We start from the raw sequence: 12,052 nt of genomic DNA, 5'->3' as shown, positions 1-12,052 counted from the left end.
CAGAGCAGTGGAACAGGCTGCCCAGGGAGGTTGTGGAGTCTCCTACTCTGGAGGTCTTCAAAACCCGCCTGGATGCCACCCTGTGCCACATGCTCTAGGTGTGCCTGCTTGAGCAGAAAGGTTGGACTAGATGATCTGTAGAGGTCCCTTCCAACCTTAAATATTCTGAAATATTCTGAAATATTCTGAAAAAGTAGGAACTTTCAAGGGATTTAACTCCTTGTATATAGACTTTCAACTCTTAATATTACCTAGAGGAAGGATAAGTCTGTGCCCAACCTGTGTGCTCTGTGACATTTATGCAGGCCCAGATAACTTGGCTGTCTAGGTGGAGTGGAGCTTTCTTTGGGGGTGGTTTTAGCTTACCTTCTGAGATGCCTTTGAAGTGAATCTGCTCACCAGCCCTAATCACTAGATGTTGGTGGTTTTCCCATTTATAGACTCTGTGGTTGTGAACAGCAGTTCTTTCAGTTGAAACTAAAGAGGAAGCACTCAAAGCGAATCCAGTGGGATCCACCCCTGGACATTCAGTCGATGGTATAAAGCTAGAACTAGTCTGAACTATACCCACCAAAACACATACAGCGAGTATCTTGGGTCTGCACCAACTGTTTTCCTGTATGGATAGTGTGCTTCGATGCTGTGCTTCTCAGTACATAATCATAGCCTTCTTACTGCAGAAGGATAAAGATTGTTGGCATCTGTATCACATCCGAGCATGGAACCAGGACACTTCGGATGTGCAGGGCGGACAGTTAATCTCCCTCTGCGTTGGCGTAGCCAGGAAAACTTGGAAATTAATCTACATATATACTTTTTTTTTTTGCTTAATGTGATAAAAGTGACTTTGAAAATGGTGTCTTAGATGTCTTTCAGAAGTTCTTGCTGCTGTCTTTCATTCAGTTGAAATTTGAATTCCAGCATGCACTGCTGAAATTTGAGTCTTGGATTAGTTTATAAATGCTTAAACAATTTAAGAGTTATCTGTAGAGTTCAGATGACAATTCTGTTGAGCCCCCTAAGACAAGGATCAGAAGTACATGGTAGTACCAATGGCTACTGGTGTCTTATCCTGGTACTTTGTATTCATTCAGTTTAAGTTTTGCTGTTACTGAACAGATAATACACAAACAGCTATTCAGTCTGTGCAGTTACATAAATGGTTTAATAATAATATATTGTGTTACAAATAGTAGAAGTATTTAGCTTATGACATGCATTGAATTGGATTGCATTCAACAACCTTGATATAGTACAGAGAAGGAGAGTGAAAGTTCTTCTAACAAGTTTAACCAAGGTAAATGTCTTAGGCCATACTCATTATAGACTTTACCATAGAGTTTTTTTATGGAAGCGTTTCATTTCTGATGTATAATGGCAGCAAGGTCCATTTCATTTACAATTCATGCACTATTATTTAGTCATCTTACTGTTAAATGTATTTTTCATTCCATGATGGGCACTCCTCTGAGGCATGAACAGTCAAGCACATAAAATTGAAATCTTCTGAGCATGGCTGTTATCATCTGCTGCCATTCCCTGTCTGTTTTATCTGTACTTGGTTATGCCCACTTCAGATTCAGCTTTAAGACTGTGCAGGCTAAGCCAGTACTTTCCATTGTGGAAAACTATTATTTTCCATAATAGCAAACTTTTACATCTCTGTTGCATTAAGAAATGTTAGATGTATGTATGCAAAGATAATTTTTTTTTTAATTTCAGCTTTTTATCATTATAACAGTTGATAAAAGTGGATGGGTTCTGTTTTATATCTTCTGATTGCTACATTGATGCTCAGCTATCAGCTTATCCTGTGAAAGATGAATTGCTCTCTCTTCACCTATTGATTTAACCTGTGGAGAGGAGTGATGGGGAAGTGGTGATATTTCCTCCTGTGAGGTTCATTTCTTGCTCTGCACATTTACAGTTTGCAGAGGTGTTTATCATTTGGCCATGGCAGACATGAGCGTATTTGGGAATCAGAACCATTGAGTTGAGCTCATATGGATGAACTTTTAGACTATTCCTTTGATTAATCTTTTTATGCCCTTTGTTATTGAAATAATAAACTATACTATTGTGTACGTCATTGCTAATGAAACCTTGCACTGCCATATTGACAGACCAAGGAGCTGAAATTCTTTATTGACTAACTACAGTACTGATATTTTCATACCACCTACTTGCACTGAATTGAGAAGATAAGAGGGTAGTTTGGTCCCTGTGCCTGGATGAATGATTCGGTTTACAAACAGAGGTGACAGTTAATGATACTGTAATCTTGAAGGTGGTCCTAGCATTCCTCAAAGATAAGACTGAAACATGTTTGATGTGCCAGGGTTGACTGGGGCAGCATTGAGACACCTGATACTGTCTGGTTAAGACATGACCAAAGAGGCATTATTTTTAAAAGTTTGGCTGGTTGAGAACCTTTTGTGTGCTAATTTTCCAAGAATGGTAATCCATGGAGACTAGATGTGAATGGTGATTAGATCTTCACAGAATTTTTGGGTATAAAGGTCACACACTTCTTCAGTTAATTCTTTTTACTAAAGATAATATTCATGGTAAGGGTTTTTCTTAAGAGTGAGGTCTCAACCCTAGTCTGCATCATCTTGATAGCTGAATGTGCAGGACTGGAAACCTCTGGAGCTTATCTAAACCACAGTGAAATACATCTACTTCAAATGTACTTCTAACTTAATAGTTATAATATAATGAGTTACTCAGGAAAAGTGCAAGGAGCAGGACATGCTGGACATCTCCCATGGTACCCCCCACTCTTCACAGCTGCCAGGTGGACCTTGGAGGTAGGGGATGAATCTGCACTGAGCTCTGCAGTTCAGGTCGGGAGCTTGGAGAGAAGCCTCTGATGTGGAAAATACCTGTGTTTTCACAGTGTCCAGAAGTTTTTTGACATCCATAAGAACAGTGCCACGAGTGAAAATGTTTCTAACACAGCATTTTTATCCCAGCAATTAATTGGTCCTGTCTTCTAGCAGTAAGTAGAGAAATAGCAATTTTAGGTTTTTCCATTCTTTTATTTTATGATATTGCCTCTATCATCTAAAAATTGTAGCTGATGATTATGTAATTTTCATAAAAAGATGTTATAAAGATGAATATGTATGTTCCATGCTATGTATAGGTGAAAAACAAAAACAAAAAATAATACTTCTGCACTGTGGAATGGAGTAAGCAACTAAAGCAACAGCAGTTCATATAAACTGCTGAAAGCCATTAGAAGAATCTATTCATCATGCTGCGGGAGCAGGATCACTTACAGATTGCTCTCAGTTTTTCAGTGTCGTTGGGGCTGGTGCTGGTGTTGTGTATCACGAAAGCATGTGCTCATATTTAAGCTCTGATTTGCCCATTCATGATCTGCAGTCCAGTCCCAGTCAAGCTGAACTCTTGCATGAGGATTCTGGAGAGAGACTTGTTCCTGCCTCCTTTGCATGTATTAAAAAAAAAAAAAAAGAGAGAAAAAAAAGTTTTGTGTGTCAGGCTATTTGTCCTTACTGATGTGAGAAGTACAGGTAAGTGGTTGTATCACTGAGGTCTTCTGGCCTTAAAAAGGAGGGAACACTGACTTTCCAAGAAGGTATGGGAAGTGAGGGAACAACCAGGAATTAGTAAGGTGGGGTCTGTGCAGTGAAATAAATACATGAAAAAACATTTTTTGTGCCTCGCTGTAAACTGCCACTTGTAGTTCTGTTTCTTGATTGTGTAGTTGTAATTTCTTGGTTGAAGAGAGCTGAACTACATTGTGGGTGTTGTGCCCTCTTCCCACCCCCACCCATGCACGCACACACACACACACACACACACACACACACACACACACACACACACACGCACACACTGAAGTTTGGAAAGGAGAGACAGGCTGTTACATTTCAGACTGTTACTACAGCTGTATTAGGTGTAAATTGGATATCAGTTTCCCTGGGGCATGCTGTGGTTCTGTTTGACCGCTGCCAGTCCATGTAGCCCAGTGTTTCTAGGCTTTTTTGCAGCATGCTGTTAGCATACTGTCTGACGGGAGTAGGCAGAACACGTCCTGAGTAATATTTACCGTTTTTCAAGGGAATATGTACAGAGAGAAAAAAATCACTGTTAGTTTAGTGAATGTTTAAACAGTGTAATAGTCAAAGTTAGTGCTAGAAAGCCTCAATAATAGCATGGTTAAAATTGTTGAGCCAGAGAACGTAACCTACGTTTCTTCTGGTGTTGGGCTCACCCTTCCAGTGTCCCAGGGCATCTTTTTACTCTGGAAGAACTGGGCTGGGAGTGGAGTCACTAGACATCACATATGAGTGACATATGAGAATGCAGAGCTAAAAGTAACAGAAGAACAGAAAAATTCCTAGCAGCCTTTATAGGGGAAAGCTGATGGAATATGTAAGATGCATCTTCTGAGGAACAAAGAGTGAGTTAAGCTCAGGGAAGCTTAAGGGAATCAAAGTTAAGCTTAATAAAAGTTAAGCTTAAGGGAATAAAATAAGATGTTTGTGGAAATAAAAAGGAGAGAGAAAATAGAATAGCATAAACTTCTGATGGCTCTGAATTGTACCTCTCAGGAATTTTGTGTGTATGTTCGTGAATGGTACTGTTTAAGTTTGAAGCCCTGTATCTTCTCAAAGTGAGCTCTCGTTTTAGTACTTTAGACAGTTTAATAGCCTCAATTTTTGGAAGAATAAAGTAATCACTGAGCATCGCAGCTTTGCAGGCTGGTAGCTGATTTGATTGAATGTGCAAGAGAATACAAACCCTTGCTGTTGAATGGACATTATTGTATGTACAGTATATCTGATAGGCCTCCTGATTTTCAATCAACATCCTGCCTTTTCTTGTCAAGATATAATCAAAAAAGGCAGGTGAATGATGGGCACAAGGTGGCTGAGTGTTCAGTTCATGAGTCCAGTTCTTTTAACTGGACTGCTAAGAAAATGTGGTGCTGAAGGCTCTTCCGTACTACTTGCTTATAATGTTTTGTTACATGCAGATACTGGCATCTGGAAACAAGTTCTCCTGAGAGATTGTAGAATCTCCATCATTGAGGGTATTCAAAACCCAGGTAGACTTGGTCCTCAGCAGCCTGCTCCAGCTGGCGCTTTCTTGAGCTGTGGCGCTGATCTCCAAGAGATCCCTCCTACCCTTAACTCTTCTGTTATTGCTAAGTATCTTCCATATGATTTGATTCCTTAAAACGCATAAGGTAGCATAAGGCAAGTGATACTAGTGTGATCTGCTGTTACGTGAGAAATCAAACTGGTAAGAATGAAGTAATTTAATACTTTGCTGATCATATGGCATTACAAGAACTTACAGCTTAATAGGAGTTTTTTTTTTGGGATATCCATTCATGGCTGTAGGTTGCAATTTTTAACTGGGAATTTGTTGTTTAAGCAGGAAGTAAAATATAAAAGCATTGATAAAATTTATGTTGATTATTTTTCATTATCTTTCTGCATGGAAAGCTCTTAAATATATGGAAAGCTGTATGGAGAGCTAACAGATTATACTTATAAGGTATAATCAATTTTATATATTATCTAAGTGAATAAAGAATGCAGTCATGCATAGCTTGATGATACATTATCAAGGAAAATATTTAACTTAAGTTACTTAAAGCATAAATACAGGATATGGAGTAGGACAAATTAATTACAATCAGGCAGTATTAAATCAAACTTCATCGGTTAGTTCTACATCTCTTCTACATGCCAGTGTATGGTTCCTGTTTGTAGTGGTGCTATAAATTGCTTTGCTCCAATAGAAGAAAGTTTTTATTTAATTAAAAACACATTTCAAAAATCCATTGAATTATTTTCCAAAAAAAACACATTATGGCTATTTTTAGTCAAAATTTTCATTACACTTGATTGTAAAATATAGAGCAGGAAGAGCCTGGCATTTGAATACTGCTATTTTTGATATTTCTGATGGGTTATTATGTCCTTGCTTTTAGTATGCAATTGAGGGATGAAAACAATAGATTTTGTTTGCTTCATGGTAAAACAGTTGTAAGTCTATTGTTTTATAATTAGCCTGGACATGTATGATATACATTATCTACGTATCAGCTGGGATTTAACTTTAAAGTCTGTCACTTTTATATGTAATTACCACTTTTTTCCATGTAATATTCCAGTTTCTAAATTTACAACTTCATGACGTGTGCAGAAGATGGTAGTTCTATTTGTTCATGGGAGAAAAAGCAGAAAATATTTTTCAGTTAAGAGTGTTAGCAGTTGCCTAAGCTTAGGTTATTTACAGTCTTTCTTCTTCAATTTTATGAGAATTAGCAGATGATGCTTTTTTTTCAGATACCTGAGTAAACTTGTTTTTGCACACACACATTTAGATACAGTACTTTAGATTTTTATAGAGATATAAATACTTGTCATATTCTGGCTAACAGAATCGCCTGTAAGTTTACAGAATTTCTAAAGAAATCATAAAAATCAGATTATATTTAAACATACAGGCAATGGAAAATTCCTATCATTTGATAGTAAGTAAGTGAAATGTGAAAACATCCTTCCACTGTAGTTAAGGGGTAAATTTTCCCTTGCAACTTTGAAATCTTAAGAAAGTTGTAATCTCTGAATATTTGGAACTTTATCATCATATTCATGCTGTAAGAGTATTTGTCTGTTTCCTAAGATAGATTGCAATCACATTGCAATTATTGGTCCAAGTTTTTCTCTTCAGTATTGTATCAACCCTTCACAAGAGCCTATACTGATAAAGAAACAGCATTATGAAGATTCTTCATTGCTCATGCCTTTGGCCTTCTACCTTCTTTCCTAATGCTACCTGCTGCACATAGGATGGGGTGTCTTTCCTAACACTTGTAGCTATCTACAGGTTTCACACATATGAAATTCATTTCTCAAATTGAACAAACCTTACATAACTGCACTTGATAATTGCTGTGGATGTTTTTTAGAAGCTTAAAAAAGGTTCACAGATGATTCTCTCTACATTGACTGAAGCCAAGTGTTTCCCCACGTGTATACATCCTGCACTTCAGAATAAGTCATTTTTCCTTTGCACAAGAAAATCCTGAGAAGAACCTCAGTACAACTTTTATTCATAGTGAAAACTGACATAGCTGCTGGAAGAAAGCTCTGTACAGAATGGCATTATGGATTTTTAAGTTCTTTTAATAGAAGTAATTGGACATGAATGGGCAAAGTCATTGATTCTCGTTTTTCTGCCGTATCTGCTCTTCTTTTTCAGCTGCACATGTGCACCAGGCTGGACAGGGCCAGACTGCAGCGAAGATATAAATGAATGTGATGCAGAACCGTGCCTGAACGGAGCCACCTGTTATGAGTCTGTTATCCAGGGGCAGTTTGGGTGCATTTGTCCTCCATTCTTTACGGGGGACTTGTGCCATCAGCGCTTCAATCCCTGCGACCTGCCCTACAATCCCTGTGTAAACAACTCAACCTGCCTGGCGCAAGCTGATGGAAAGCCACGGTGCGTTTGCAAAGCAGGTGAGAGCTGACATAGTTAAGCTTTGCTGTTGTCTGCTGTGCTGCAGAATTGTTTCAAGTCGGCATTGTATTTAGCACTGCGTTTGCTTAAATCAAGCCTGTGTCCTTTTCAAAGCATATAGAGCTTCCATGAATTACAATTGGTCAGTCAGTTACAGCAAAAAGCTGGTGTGATAGCTGTGTGTCTGCTCTCCTTACAGTAAAGTAATTAATATATTTTACCTTAATATATATTACATGGATCTTAGATTCCAGCGTTCAGAATTGTTGCTTTCGAATCTCAACCCAGTGGACTAAATTGCCAAAATGGACAAGCAGAAATAGACAGAATATGCACAGATTGTTAAAAGTACAAAAATTGGGCCAGGTTGGACCTGGTTCCTCTTCCCACGGAGCTGCAGGAAGGTGTGGTGCAGCAGGGGAGTCATCTTCCCCTGTCTGATGAGCAGAACGGGATGCTGCCGTGTTTACGCACAGCAAGCAGCAGCACTGCAGGCACCTGCAGCTTTCTTGGGCCAAAGGAAGAGCTGAAGCTCGAAAACCCCAGTCTCCCTTGGGATACAGGAACTGCTAGGGTGGAACAGAGCAATTCTTGAACTGTGGAGAACATTTCTATGCAGTGCTGCAGAGGAATTAAAGAATATGCTAATTAATTCGAATGACTCTGGAAATTCAGGGATGCAGAATACAATTACCAGACCTGACATTTAGGCAGGATTTTGAAATCATCACCTATATAAATATAAATGGTAGGTGACCTCTGGAGGCCAAGGATAGCAAGTATATTAATTGCAGTGTTAAGCCACAACAATATTACTCATCTTATTGTTTACCGAGTTGCTAAGATGCAGAGATAATAGGTAGAAGTCACTGCAGTTAATAGCTTGAGTTTCTGATTGTTAAGACAAAGGTTACCATAAATTGCTGGGTAGAAAAAGAAGGGTCATAAGGAAAGCGCGCTGCTCATTCAGTGTAAGGTAACACTCAATATTATGACAAAAATAGAAAGCAACTTTTAATACAATATATTGATTTTGAAACCTTCATAAGAAGTGATCTGTAAAGAGTTGTCCTAATTCCGATCTTTTCTTAATACCCCACAAAAGAGTCTCTTTGAAATATTTTTGTGCCCCTTTTCTTAAAGATACAAACATCTTGCAGCCAGGATTCTCAAGGAGCTTTGCAGGAATCTGCAAGGATACTTGAAATTTGCAGCCAGGAACTTTGAACAATCTTCAGAGAATGAGCAGAGAAGTTAACTGAACTAATATCACATATTGTTTTGATAATAACAAGCCTTGGAAAACATAAAATATCATAGTATTGATGAGGAGTAAAAGGCATTCTTCATGAAATGAATAAAATATTAATAATGAAAAAATGCACTTATTTATTTGGGACTTGATCAACAGACCAGGAGATACAATATCATATAGAAATTTAATTGAAAGTATTTAATGAGAATAGTTTTTCTTCTCAATTGTTTTCCTTTCCTTGTTCCAAAATATACCAAATTGGTTACAAAAGACATCACACAGACACAGCTGGATTACTCAAAGGTACCTGACCTGAAACCATATGTGTTATGGATTAAGCAACTTGCATGATAGGTAGCCAGCTGTCCAGTCATTAGATGGATTAAAATCTAGTTTATCAATAGTCACACGACGTAGTTGTGCTTGAAGAGATCGTAATGAGCAAGGTGCTTGTAAGCCTGATTTCTCTGAAATCAGTTGTCCAAAGCTATTTGATGTTTGTGTCAGCTGACGAGATAGTGTCATAAATCTAGTAAGTTCACGCAGGAAGTGCAGATCAGTTCAGCTCATGGGGAGGCAGGCAGCCTTGAGAATTGCCTGATAGAATACGGTCAAAGAGTATGGATTTTAATACATTATGAAGCACTCTGTCTAAGATATAAAGCTTCTGTAGGTATGTATTAGGACAGTGCCCTAGAATAGTCTGACTCAGAAGAAGATATTAGAGTTGTTATCAATAAAGAAACAACATATTTTTTGTATACACGAAGTGGAGCTTACCATAGAAGCAGGGAAATTATTTAACCTCTTTACCATGACTTTGAAAGACCATTACTTAAATTCTGTGCCTAGTTCTAATAATGATCTTTAGAAAGCACTATTAGAGGTGGGCTGCAAAATCAGCAGCATGACCAGAAGTCAAACTTGAGTCTGTGATGCTTGTTCATCAGAGATTATCCGCTGGACAGAGGGAGCTGGGATTGGGATGCCATGGTGAGGTAGAGAAGACAAAAGCAGACAGGAAAGTGTAGGAAGCAAATGGAAAAGAGTAGCTGTATCTGAAAGTATAAATTAGTCACAGTCAGTCTTGATAGATTAGATTAGGACATGGTAATGTAAACAACTTTACAGAGAGATGGTGAAGTGGTGGTTAGTAGGAGTATAGAGCAAAATTGCATGTATTTTCATTCTTGTATACAGCTGTAGGGAGTTAAAGTTGTCCATTTTGGCTTTGAAGGCTTTAAAGTTCTATAAATAAAGATGTAAAATTTGCTTTTGAAATGGCTGTCGTGGTGGTAGAGGTGACCTCCTTGCAAAGGGATGGAGTATGACATTTGTGTCACAGAGCATGACTCTCAGTGCAGATTGTGGGGGCACTACTATCTTGTGAATTTATGTTAAGCTGTCCACAGAAATTGGTTAAACTGTGAAAAAATCATCAAGCCCACAGTTGTTTGGGGGTATATTAATGATTACAGGGATGTCTGAGGGCAGACCATTATTCCAGAAATTTAGGAATCATTGCTAAGAATAAGTTACCAAGGAAGTATACAGAAGACACCTCTTCATATATTGTTTGCCATTGATTTGTGAGCACAAGTGTGGTCAGTGGTGTTGGGAGGAAATCGGCATTGCACTTAAACCAAGTATTGAATCGTTAGTTATTCTGAAACACTTCATACTAAGAAGAAAAGTAACAGAGGAGGAAAGGATAACTTCAGGATGGAAGGGCAAATAGTAGATTTAAAAAAAAAAATTATTAACATTTTTTTTCCATTCTTAAAGAATTCCATTCTTGGAAATGTGTAATACTGTGAAGGATTCATATATGAAATATGAATTTAATATAAATAACATGAAATTATTAGTAACTGAGCTTGGACAACAAATCCCTCAGAATGTGCAAGAGCCAGGAAGAACAAAGAGAATTCATGCACAGTAGCTCAAGAAGCTGCCAGCTGCACGTGTCGTCTTGCAGGGTCAGTAAAGCAGAGGACGGACGTAAGGCCGTTGTGGGGTAGGGAAGGTCACAGTGCAGAGGGGTAGGAGCCCAGCGGCCCTTCAGGAGGCAAGACAGGACAGGCCTTCTGAAACGGGGCGGCTTTCTGTGTATCAGGCTGTGTTTTCTGGAAGAGCCAGATTACTGGGAAAAATACATCCACATGAAGAAAAAGCAATGAAAAGGTGTGTTACAGGTTTAAACCTTGAAAATAGCATTTGTAATTGAAAGGAATTAAATATTATAGATGAGATTGTTCTGAAATACCATTATTGTAGAGTAAAAAGACGAACAAAGAGTTGTCACAGGAGATGAGTCTGCCACTATGGAAGAAAATACAAATAGGTGGGCAGCAGTGTTGGGGCCCGCTCCAAGGACGGCCGTACAGTGCCTATTAGCAGGCAGGATGCCTTGTTAGTAGATAACTAACTTCAAGGCCGACGGTGTACTTGTTCCATCAGCGGATCGAAAACAAAGGCAGCTGTCCGGCTGCTGCGTGACCATGAAGCTAATTGGACAGTTGCTGTGGCGCACTTGTTTTTAGGCATAAAAGGTATTGTATCCGGAACCTTATAGGTAAACTTATAAGGGATTGGATGCCAGCCCCGAGGACAGTGGCGAGACAGAGGTGAGAGGAGAGCGTGTAAAACCGTGATTGGTCAGGGGTGCGGCTTACTGTTCACTGTATAAAAGTGTGGTGGAATCTGCAATAAACGGAGCATTGACTTAATCTCTGTGAGACTACGTCTCTGACTCCGGACGCTCCCTCGCATCACAGCAGAACAAAGCAAAAATAGGAATTCAAAGCCCTGGAGTATGACAGAGCACATTTCCCTGTTCTAAATAAGCAAAGATGTTGTTATTTTAATTTCTGTGAAGTACAAAAATCTGTAGAGCAGAAATCAGTCCCAGAATTGTGCAAATGCATTTCAGCCTATGGAAAAGAATGTATTTTGCATTATTATATAAAATTTGATCCATTTACAAGGATACTTGGAGTTGTGCAAACATCGATGAAAGATACAGGGATGTAATCACATCCCTGAGGTGCAGTCTAAGTATTCGGTATGTGACATCCTCAATATCAAAGTCTGGCAATCTAAACTATGTAATGAAAATGAGTATGAATATGCATTTTAATAATCTTAAAACATGTGGAATGAAGTGGGAATGGAAGGAGTTAAGAATGAGCTTCTGTAGGAAAAGATGGAAGCTACAAGGAAAAGGGGTCTAGGAGTGATATCCTTTCCCCTCATAAAAGAGGACTGCTCACTTGTAACAAGAGT

General features: G+C 38.6%; 1 long non-coding RNA gene across 1 annotated transcript in view; it reads left to right on the top strand.

The window, feature by feature from the left end:
• Window positions 1-12,052, top strand: part of LOC112947784 — a 35,404-nt gene that overhangs the window by 16,572 nt on the left and 6,780 nt on the right. Inside the window, exon 2 of the long non-coding RNA XR_003249474.1 lies at window positions 7,252-7,511. This is a non-coding gene — a long non-coding RNA (uncharacterized LOC112947784). The remainder of the gene's footprint in view (window positions 1-7,251; window positions 7,512-12,052) is intronic.

Source organism: Nothoprocta perdicaria, unplaced genomic scaffold (assembly GCF_003342845.1).
Source record: "Nothoprocta perdicaria isolate Ctin4 unplaced genomic scaffold, notPer1 scaffold_245, whole genome shotgun sequence".
Lineage (NCBI taxonomy): Eukaryota > Metazoa > Chordata > Aves > Tinamiformes > Tinamidae > Nothoprocta > Nothoprocta perdicaria.
The sequence above is the reverse complement of the archived record's forward strand: the minus strand, read 5'-3'. Positions and strand labels throughout refer to the sequence as shown.